General features: G+C 43.9%; 1 protein-coding gene across 1 annotated transcript in view; it reads left to right on the top strand.

Moving 5' to 3' along the window:
• The first annotated feature begins 608 nt into the window (after positions 1–608).
• LOC138287257 (zinc finger protein 436-like) overlaps positions 609–9,239 on the top strand; it is a 40,205-nt gene continuing 31,574 nt past the window's right edge. The window contains exon 1 of the mRNA XM_069227618.1: positions 609–710. The gene's annotated coding sequence lies outside the window, so the exon portion shown is untranslated. The remainder of the gene's footprint in view (positions 711–9,239) is intronic.

Below are 9,239 nucleotides of genomic sequence, written 5' to 3'. Positions count from 1 at the left end.
TCTAGTGGTGAAATACCCCCTCCGTCCTTCAGACCCGGCACCGCTCACTCATGTTCACGACACCATCCGCTGAGAGAGAAATCCCTGTGTGGGTCAAACCTGATGGTTCTGTCCCATGTGTGAGTACAATCTACTTCTTTCTTTGTTTCAAGAGCGAACCCTTGAAGGGAGGGAGGAGGCAACAAAGCAGCAGAGAAATGGAAAACTTAATTTGGGGTAAAGGATTTGCAATATTGTTTGAGGATCCTCATCCCTATTAAAGAATTACCCCCATAAACAGGAACATCAGAAAGACTCTTTCCAGTTTAAATGCAGCAGCTGCTAGATTTTCATATATTTAATAAAACACAAGGAGACATTTCCAACTCCCTGCAGGAGCCTGGAGGCGGCGGTTCCGTCAGCGGCCACCGGAGGGCGCTCCTCGCCTGCTGATGAAATCCACTGAGCACATTGTATGAAAGGGAGAAGGGTTTCCTCTTCCGGGTCAGCGGCGGCAGAGACAGCACCAGCAGCGGGTGCTGACGTCACTTCCGGCCTCTCCCTCTGTGTCCGGCCTGCTGCAGAGAAGGAAGGACCACTGTCTGTCTGTGCAGTTATCTTCATCTTCAGACCCTCACAGACCCCCCCCAGACCCCAAATCTGCACCTGCCCCCCCCCACCCCCCAGGAGGAGGAGAGAGCCTGGAAATGTCTGCACAGGTTTCTGCTCAGGTAGGAGATTGTCAGCACCTTCTGCTGTGTTTGTAGAAATAGACTGAATAATCCTGGAGGAAATCTCTGCCAGGAGCCGGCTGAGCTGGGCTCTTCTATCCGGGGACCTCTGGGGGGCTTTCCTTCCCACCCTGGGGGTGTTTGTGACCATCATTTGTGTTACAGAGGGGATCTGTGCACTGCACTGCACCTTACTGCACTGTGAGGAATCTGTGCACTGCACTGCATCTTACTGCACTGAGGAATCTGTGCACTGCATCTTACTGCACTGTGAGGAATCTGTGCACTGCATCTTACTGCACTGTGAGAAATCTCTGCACTGCACTGCATCTTACTGCACTGTGAGGAATCTCTGCCAGGAGCCGGGCTGAGCTGGGCTCTTCTATCCGGGGACCTCTGGGGGGCTTTCCTTCCGGCCCTGGGGGTGTTTGTGGTCATCATTTGTGTTAAAGAGGTGATCTGTGCACTGCATCTTACTGCACTGAGGGATCTGTGCACTGCATCTTACTGCTCTGTGTGGAATCTGTGCACTGCATCTTAATGTACTGTGAGGAATCTGTGCACTGCACTGCACTGCATCTTACTGCACTGTGAGGGACCTGTGCACTGCACTGCATCTTACTGCACTGAGGGATCCGTGCACTGCATCTTACTGCACTGTGAGGAATCTGTGCACTGCATCTTACTGCACTGTGAGAAATCTCTGCCAGGAGCTGGGCTGAGCTGGGCTCTTCTATCCAGGGGCCTGGGGGGGCTTTCCTTCCGGGCCTGGGGGTGTTTGTGGTCATCGTTTGTGTTAAAGAGGAGATCTGTGCACTGCACTGTATCATGATGCACTGTGAGGAATCTGTGCACTGCATCTTACTGCACTGTGTGGAATCTGTGCACTGCAGCTTACTGCACTGAGGGATCCGTACACTGCATCTTACCACACTGAGAGGAATCTGTGCACAGTACTGCCTCTTACTGCACTATGAGAATTCTGTGCACTGCATCTTACTGCACTATTAGGAATCTGTGTACGCTGCACTGCATCTTACTTCACCGTGAGGAATCTGTGCACTGCATCTTACTGCACTGATGAATCTGTGCACTGCATTTTACTGCACTGAGGGGTCTGTGCACTGCACCTTACTGCACTGTGAAGAATCTGTGCACTGCACTGCACCTTACTGCACTGTGAGGAATATGTGCACTGCATCTTATTGTACTGTGAGGAATCTGTGCACTGCATCTTACTGCACTGAAGGATCTGTGCACTGCATCTCACTGCACTGTGAGGAATCTGTACACACTGCACTGCATCTTACTGCACTGTGAGGAATTTGTGCACTGCATCTTACTGCACTATTAGGGGTCTGTGCACTGCATCTTACTGCACTGAGGGATCTGTGCACTGCATCTTACTGCACTGAGGGATCTGTGTAGTGCACTGTGAGGAATCTGTGCACTGCATCTTACTGCACTGACGGATCTGTGCACACTGCACTGCACCTTACTCCACTGTGAGGAATCTGTACACTGCATCTTACTGCACTGTGAGGAAATCTCTGCCAGGAGCCGGGCTGAGCTGGGCTCTTCTATCCGGGGACCTCTGGGGGGCTTTCCTTCCGGCCCTGGGGGTGTTTGTGTCATCATTTGTGTTAAAGAGGGGATCTGTGCACTGCAATGTATCTTATGCACTGTGAGGAATCTGTACACATTGCACTGCATTTTACTGCGTTGTGAGGAATCTGTGCACTGCACTTTACTGCACTGAGGAATCTGTGCACTGCATCTTACTGCACTGAGAGGAATCTCTGCCAGGAGCCGGGCTGAGCTGGGCTGTGTTAAAGAGGAGATCTGTGTACTGCATCTCACTGCACTGAGGGATCTGTGCACAGCACTGCATCTTACTGCACTATGATGAGTCTGTGCACTGCATCTTACTGTACAGAGGAATCTGTGCACTGCATCCTGCTGCACTGTGAGGAATGCGTACACTGCACTGCATCTTACTGCTCTTTGAGGAATCTGTTCACTGCACTGCGTTTAACTATACTATGAGGGCCATAACAGGAGGAAATCTGTGTACAGTGCATTGCTGTTTACCACATTATCAGAGACATTTACGGAGGAAAACCGGGCACACTGCACTGCCTTTTTACAACATAGTGAGGGGTGTTTACAAAAGAGAATGTCTGTGTGCAAAACCCTGCTTATTACTACATTTTGAGAGGTACCTACAGATCTGTAAGGTGTACCGATGTTTACTCACATTAAAAGGAGTGATTAGAGTAGAGAATATCTGTGCACTGCTTTTTACTCACACTACGAGGGGCATTTACTGTGGAAACATTTATGAACTGAATCCGTTTTTACAGACACTGAAGGGGTTTTAATTAAATGAGGGAATCTCTGCACATTGCACTGCATTTTACTCACAAAGTAAGTAATGTTAACAGAAGACAGCCACCTTTCTACTTTACTTCACTTTGAGGCTTTTGCAGGAGAAGTAATCTTTCCACCTGGCGATGCTCTTTACTGTGACACCTGAACAGAAGTTAAGACATGAATAATCTGTTAGATATTGATTTGTTCTGAAAGACAGTCTTTCTATAACACAAATTACCTATTACCAAACTGCTAACTATGGGAGATTCACTTTTTATATTTATATAAACAGTAGACTGCTGGCTTCTGGAGATTCACTTTTTATATTTATATAAACAGGAGACTGCCAGCTTGTGGAGATTCACTTTATATATTTATGTAAACAGTAGACTGCCGGCTTCTGGAGATTCACTTTATATATTTATATAAACAGTAGACTGCTGGCTTCTGGAGATTCACTTTCTACATTTATATAAACAGTAGACTGCCAGTTTCCGGAGATTCACTTTATATATTTATATAAACAGGACACTGCTAGCTTCTGAGGATTCACTTTATATATTTATGTAAACAGTAGACTGCAGGCTTCTGGAGATTCACTTTGTATATTTATATAAACAGAAGACTGCCGGCTTCTGGAGATTAACTTTGTATATTTATATAAACAGTAGACTGCTAACTTCTGAGGATTCACTTTGTATATTTATATAAACAGTAGACTGCCAGCTTCCGGATATTCACTTTGTATATTTATATATGCACTAGACTGCTAACTTCCAGAGATTCACTTTGTATATGTATATAAACAGTAGATTGTAGCTTCCGGAGACTCACTTTGTATATTTATTTATTTAAACAGGAGACTGCCAGCTTCCGGAGATTCTCTATGTATATTTATATAAACAGTAGACAGCCAGCTTCTGGCGATTCACTTTGTATATTTATATAAAGAGCAGACTTCCAGCTTCTGGAAAGTAACTTTATATATTTATATAAGCAGGAGACTGCCATCTTCTGGAGACTAATTATGTATATTTACATAGACAGGAGACTGCCAGCTTCCAGAGATTCACTTTGTATATTTATATAAACACTAGACTGCCGGCTTCTGGAGATTCACTTTATATATTTATATAAACAGTAGACTGCCGGCTTCCGGAGATTCACTTTGTATATTTATATAAACACTAGACTGCCGGCTTCTGGAGATTCACTTTGTATATTTATATAAACACTAGACTGCCAGCTCCCGGAGATTCACTTTGTATATTTATATAAACAGTATACTGCTAACTTCTGAGAATTCACTTTGTATATTTATATAAACACTAGACTGCCGGCTTCAGGAGATTCACTTTGTATATTTATATAAACAGTAGACTGCCAGCTTCCGGAGATTCACTTTGTATATTTATATAAGCAGTAGACTGCCTGCTTCTGGAGACTCACTTTCTATATTTATATAAACACTAGACTGCTAGCTTCCAGAGAGTCACTTTGTATATTTATATAAACACTAGACTGCTAGCTTCCAGAGAGTCACTTTGTATATTTATATAAACACTAGACTGCCGGCTTCTGGAGATTCACTTTATATATTTATATAAACAGTAGACTGCCGGCTTCCGGAGATTCACTTTGTATATTTATATAAACACTAGACTGCCGGCTTCTGGAGATTCACTTTATATATTTATATAAACAGTAGACTGCCAGCTTCCGGAGATTCACTTTGTATATGTATATAAGCAGTAGACTGCCTGCTTCTGGAGACTCACTTTGTATATTTATATAAACATGAGACTGCCAGCTTCTGGAGATTCACTTTATATATTTATGTAAACAGTAGACTGCAGGCTTCTGGAGATTCACTTTGTATATTTATATAAACAGGAGACTGCTAACGTCTGAGGATTCACTTTGTATATTTATATAAACACTAGACTGCTGGCTTCTGGAGATTCACTTTCTATATTTATATAAACAGTAGACTGCCGGCTTCTGGAGATTCACTTTCTATATTTATATAAACAGGAGACTGACAGCTTCCGGAGATTCACTTTGTATATTTATATAAACAGGAGACTGACAGCTTCCGGAGATTCACTTTGTATATTTATATAAACAGGAGACCGCTAACGTCTGAGGATTCACTTTGTATACTTATATAAACAGAAGACTGCTTGCTTCCGGAGATTCACTTTGTATATTTATATAAAGAGCAGACTGCCGGCTTCTGGAGATTCACTTTGTATATTTATATAAACAGTATACTGCTAACGTCTGAGGATTCACTTTGTATATTTATATAAACAGGAGACTGACAGCTTCCGGAGATTCACTTCGTATATTAATATACACAGTAGACTGCTAGCTTCTGGAGTCTCAGTTTGTAAAATCTACTCCACCACTCGCAATGGCGAGTCTTATTTGATCAGGTTAAGCTATTTTTAGGACTTACTCGCCGCTCCTGGAGAGTTGACAGAGAACAGGTGTTCTGTTCAGTTGAAAAGTGGAGGAACAAAAAAAGTGTCTTTAAGTCTTGTTCTTATGTCACATTTGCTCTGTGTTCATGCACAGAGGTCAAAGCCAGTTTGTCTTACAATGAATTTTCCTTCTGACTGCAGCGTTCCAGGACTTTGTAAGTTGAACTGTGTGACCTGCTGTTTAGAGTGGAAAAAAAAGGATATAGGGTTTTAGGTTTTTCCTAACGCACAACATTTAAACTTTCAACTGTGCAAACATTTCAAAATATATTTCAGTAGTTGTGAAAGCCCATTTTTATATTTCTGTGTGATGAAAAGATATTTTAATAGGATGAAAACATACCAGAATACTTTACAGATTGTTAATACACTATATAGTTTTATCAGTGAAGCTGCAAGTTAATGTGATGGTTTTTGGAAATTTCTTGGAAATTTACTGGGTGCAGATGACAGTTTGCTACCACATCATGGTTTAGTAATATATTTATTAAAAGTGAGTTTTTAAACAAACTGAGAAACACTCCTACTCTTATGGCAATGCTTTTAGTAAACTAAAAGTCATGGGTCATGTGTCCCCTATACGCGGGCTAGATTCTTGTGATGCATGCAGCAAACTTTAGTCTACTTGAACAAAATAGTTTTTTGTACTGCAGAAATGCTGAACGCACATATTTGAAGGTGTAATCATATGTGAGAATAAAGAAAAAGGCGACTCTAAACTATTGAGTAGTCTGTGCACACTGCACTGTATCTTATGGCACTATGAAAAATCACTGTATGCTGCACTGCATTTTACTGCACTGAGGTACATGTGTCACTGCACTGCACCTTACTGTACTATTAGGAATCTGTACGCACTGCATCTTACTGCACTATGAGAAATCTGTGAACACAGCATCTTGCTGGACTGTGAGGAAAGTGTGCACACTGCACTGCCTCCTACTGCACTATGAGGCATCTGTGCACAATGCACTGTGAGACATATATACACACACTGCATCTTACTGCACTGAGGAATCTGTGCATGCTACACTTTATCTTTCTGTACAGTGAGGAATCTGTGCACACTGCACTGCATCTTACTGCATTGAGGTACATGTGCCACTGCACTGCATCCTACTGTACTATGAGGAATCTGTACGCAGTGAATCTTACTGCATTATGAGAAATCTGTGAACACAGCATCTTACTGGACTGTGAGGAAAGTGTGCACACTGCACTGCCGCCTACTGCACTATGAGGCATCTGTGCACAATGAACTGTGAGACATATATACACATTGCATCTTACTGCACTGAGTAATCTGTAATTCCTACACTTTATCTTTCTGTACAGTGAGGAATCTGTGCACACTGCACTGCATCTTACTGCACTGAGGAATCTGTGCATGCTACACTTTATCTTTCTGTACAGTGAGGAATCTGTGCACACTGCACTGCATCTTACTGCACTGAGGTACATGTGCCACTGCACTGTATCTTACTGCACTATGAAGAATCTGTGCGCACTGCATCTTACTGCACTATGAGAAATCTGTGAACACAGCATCTTACTGGACTGTGAGGAAAGTGTGCTCACTGCACTGCCTCCTACTGACTATGAGGCATCTGTGCACAATGCACTGTGAGAAATATATACACATTGCATCTTACTGCACTGAGTAATCTGTAATTCCTACACTTTATCTTTCTGTACAGTGAGGAATCTGTGCACACTGCACTGCATCTTACTGCACTGTGAGGAATCTGTGCTCCTGGCATTGTATCTTACTACACAATGAGAAATCTGCATGCCACACTGCATCTTCCTGCACTATTAGAAATATGTGCACCTCACTGCATTCCACTGCTCTATGAGGAATCTGTGTGCACTGCATTTTACTGTACCATGAAGAATCTGTGCCCACTGCACTGTATCTTATTGCACTATGAAGAATCTGTGCACACTGCACGGCATGTTACTGCACTGAGGGATCTGTGCAGTGCTTTTTACTGTACTATCTATTCATACTTTACTGCAGTACAAATGATGTGAAAACTGTACTTCGTTTTACTACACTGTAAATAGTACACTGAGAAACCTGTGCACACTGCACTGCTTTCTACCACACCCCATGTAGTATTTTTCAGAGCAAATGTACACAGTGTGCAACTTTGTCCTGTTTTGTTTTGCACACTGACAGACTGCACTGCTTTTTAATAAACTATGAAGGGGATTTAAAAAGCGGACGCTTGTGTACACTGCGCTGCTGTCTACTACACTGCGAGGGGTGTTTGCAACGCACAGGAAGTCTGCACACTGCACCATTTTTACTACACTGCCGGGGTGTTTAGAAAGAGAAAGACCATGCGCACTGCACGGCTTTTTACTCAGAGTGTGAGGAATCTCCCACCTGCTCTGCTTCCTGTGACACTATGAAGGGTGTTTACAAAAGCGACACTCACTCTGTCACGGGAGTCCTGTATTGTATGCCGTGTGTTTGTGTGTACAATTGTAGCAGCTGCGGCTTGTAACAAACACTGTACTCTGTATCCCAGCCCAGGGCATCTTACTGCGGAGATGCTGCGCGGTTCCTTCAGTAGCATCAGCAGCATGGCGTGTCTACCAGGGACGTGTCTACCGGGGACGTCCTAAGCCAGGGTTAGCACACAGCTAAACATGGATGATGGAAACAGCCCGGCGAGCGAGGCTTTGAGTAAAGAAGCTGTTGTGATGCACAGAGTGAATTACAGAGTCTCTTACGCCGCAGGAATCGTCCAGCAAAGATCGGCTGATCCACGGTGATCCTGATTGGCTGCTGACAGCAGCCGTCATGACTGAGGAAGAGACACTGAGGGCTTCAGGTGCTGGTCTTGGAGCAGGAGCGTTCTTCACTTGTTGACAGGTGTTACATGGTTGCACGTGTTTCCTTTGGCATCCGTAAGTAACCATGGCCACCAGTATCGCTGCCGTGTCATTCACACCGGAGCACTGATGTCACCATGTGCAGAACACAACCCTTGGAGAGCTGCTTTACTTAAATCAACCTGCCCTTGTCATTGGGTGTGTGTATCACCCACACGTGGTGTGGATACCGTGGACACATTATATGTGTATCACCCACACGTGGGCACATTATATGTGCATCACCCACACGTGGGCACATTATATGTGTATCACCCACACGTGGTGTAGATACCGCGGGCACATTATATGTGTATCACCCACACATGGGCACATTATATGTGTATCACCTACACGTGGTGTAGATACCGCGGGCAAATTATATGTGTATCACATTATATGTGTATCACCCACACGTGGGCAAATTATATGTGTATCACCCACACGTGGTGTGGATACCGTGGGCACATTATATGTGTATCACCCACACGTGGGCACATTATATGTGTATCACCCACACGTGGTGTAGATACCGCGGGCACATTATATGTGTATCACATTATATGTGCATCACCCACACGTGGGCACATTATATGTGTATCACCCACACGTGGTGTAGATACCGCGGGCACATTATATGTGTATCACCCACACGTGGTGTAGATACCGTGGGCACATTATGTGTGTATCACCCACACGTGGTGGAGATACCGCGGGCACATTATATGTGTATCACCCACACGTGGTGTGGATACCGTGGGCACATTATATGTGCATCACCCACACG

The sequence above is a fragment of the Pleurodeles waltl genome, chromosome 4_1 (assembly GCF_031143425.1).
Source record: "Pleurodeles waltl isolate 20211129_DDA chromosome 4_1, aPleWal1.hap1.20221129, whole genome shotgun sequence".
NCBI classification, from domain to species: Eukaryota; Metazoa; Chordata; class Amphibia; order Caudata; family Salamandridae; genus Pleurodeles; species Pleurodeles waltl.
Note: the sequence above shows the minus strand (reverse complement) of the source record. Positions and strands in the feature narration are given on the sequence as shown.